Genomic DNA, 1,927 nt, shown 5'->3' with positions numbered 1-1,927 from the left:
CTCTAGTCCCAAATGCCTTTCCTCATGACTCATGTCTCAGTTTTGTAATTATACATTTATTTGTGGGATTATTAGCTTGTCTCCCCACCACCCCGTTTCACTACACATCCTATGAGAAGATGTGACAGACCTGTCTGTGCTCATCAAAATGCCCTCAGTGCCTAGCACAGTGCCTGGCAAATAGAGGGTACTCAACAAATACGTGCTGAATAAAGGACCTAAAGGAAGGTCTAAATGATGAAAGAACTTCCTGCTTTTTCGCAACGGGTTTGCCGCCAGAACACAGGTATCGTGAAAACCGCTGCTCAACCTAAACCAAAATGGGAAAGGAAAAGACTCACATCAACATTGTCGTCATTGGCCACGTAGATTCGGGCAAGTCTACCACGGCTGGTCATATGATCTACAAATGTGGTGGGATCGACAAAAGAACTATGGAAAATTGGAGGAGGCTGCTGAGATGGGAAAAGGCTCCTTCAAGTGTGCTTGGGTCTTGGATAAACTGAAAGCTGAACGTGAATGTAGTATCACCATTGATATCTCCCTGTGGAAATTCGAGACCAGCAAGTATTATGTGACCATCATTGATGCCCCAGGACACAGAGACTTTATCAAAAACATGATTCTAGGCACATCTCAGGCTGACTGTGCTGTCCTGATTGTGGTTGCTGGTGTTGGTGAATTTGAAGCCAGTATCTCCAAAAATGGGCAGACCCATGAGCATGCCCTTCTGAGCCACCCTACAGCCAGAAGAGAGATCATTAAGGAAATCATTAAGGAAATCAGCACCCATATTAAGAAAATTGGCTACAACCCTGAGACAGTAGCATTTGTGCCAATTTCTGGTTGGAACGGTGACAACATGCTGGAGTCAAGTGCTAACATGCCTTGGTTCAAGGGATGGAAAGTCACCTGTAAAGATGGGAATGCCAGTGGAACACACTGCTTGAAGCTCTGGATTGCATTCTGCCACCAACTCATCCAACTGACAAGGCCTTGCGTCTGCCCCTCCAGGACGTCTACAAAATTGGTGGTATTGGTACTGTCCCTGTGGGCCAAGTGGAGACCAGTGTTCTTAAACCTGACATGGTAGTCACCTCTGCTCCAGTTGATGTTAAATGTTAAAACTGAAGTAAAGTCTGTTGAAATGCACCATGAAGCTTTGAGTGAGGCTCTTCCTGGGGACAATGTGGGCTTCAATGTCAAGAACGTATCTGTCAAAGATGTTCATTATCCTGAACCATCGAGGCCAAATCAGTGCTGGATATGTACCCGTGATGGATTGTCACACAGCTCACATTGCTTGCAAGTTTGCTGAGCTGAAGGAGAAAATTGATTGTTATTCTGGAAAAAAGCTGGAAGATGGTCCCAAGTTCTTGAAATCTGGTGATGCTGCCATCGTTGATAGGGTTCCTGGCAAGCCTATGTGTGTTGAGAGCTTCTCTGACTATCCTCCTCTGGGCTGTTTTGCTGTTCATGACAGAGACAGACGCTTGCTGTGGGTGTCATCAAAGGAGTGGACAAGAAGGCAGCTAGAGCAGACTAGGTCACTAAGTCTGCCCAGAAAGCTCAGAAGGCTAAATGAATATTATCCCCAATACCTGCCACCCCAGTCTTAATCAGTGGTGGAAGAATGGTCTCAGAACTGTTTGTGTCAATTGGCCATTTAAGTTTAATAGTAAAAGACTGGTTAATGATAACAATGCATCGTAAAACCTTCAGAAGGAAAGGAGACTGTTTTGTGGACCATTTGTGTGTGTGTGTGTGTGCACACACGTGCATGCGTGTGTGTGTGTGTGTGTGTGTGTGTGTGTGGCAGTTTTATTAGTTTTTAAAATCAGTACTTTTTAATGGAAACAACTTGACCAAAAATCTGTCACAGAATTTTGAGACCCATTAAAACAAAAGTTTAATGAGAAAAAAAAAA

General features: G+C 44.2%; 1 pseudogene; it reads left to right on the top strand.

The window, feature by feature from the left end:
- The first annotated feature begins 244 nt into the window (after window positions 1–244).
- On the top strand, window positions 245–1,585 carry LOC118011360 (annotated as a pseudogene).
- Window positions 1,586–1,927: the final 342 nt, after the last annotated feature.

The sequence above is a fragment of the Mirounga leonina genome, unplaced genomic scaffold (genome assembly GCF_011800145.1).
Source record: "Mirounga leonina isolate KUSES-001 unplaced genomic scaffold, KU_Mleo_1.0 Mir_101664, whole genome shotgun sequence".
NCBI classification, from domain to species: Eukaryota; Metazoa; Chordata; class Mammalia; order Carnivora; family Phocidae; genus Mirounga; species Mirounga leonina.
Note: the sequence above shows the minus strand (reverse complement) of the source record. Positions and strands in the feature narration are given on the sequence as shown.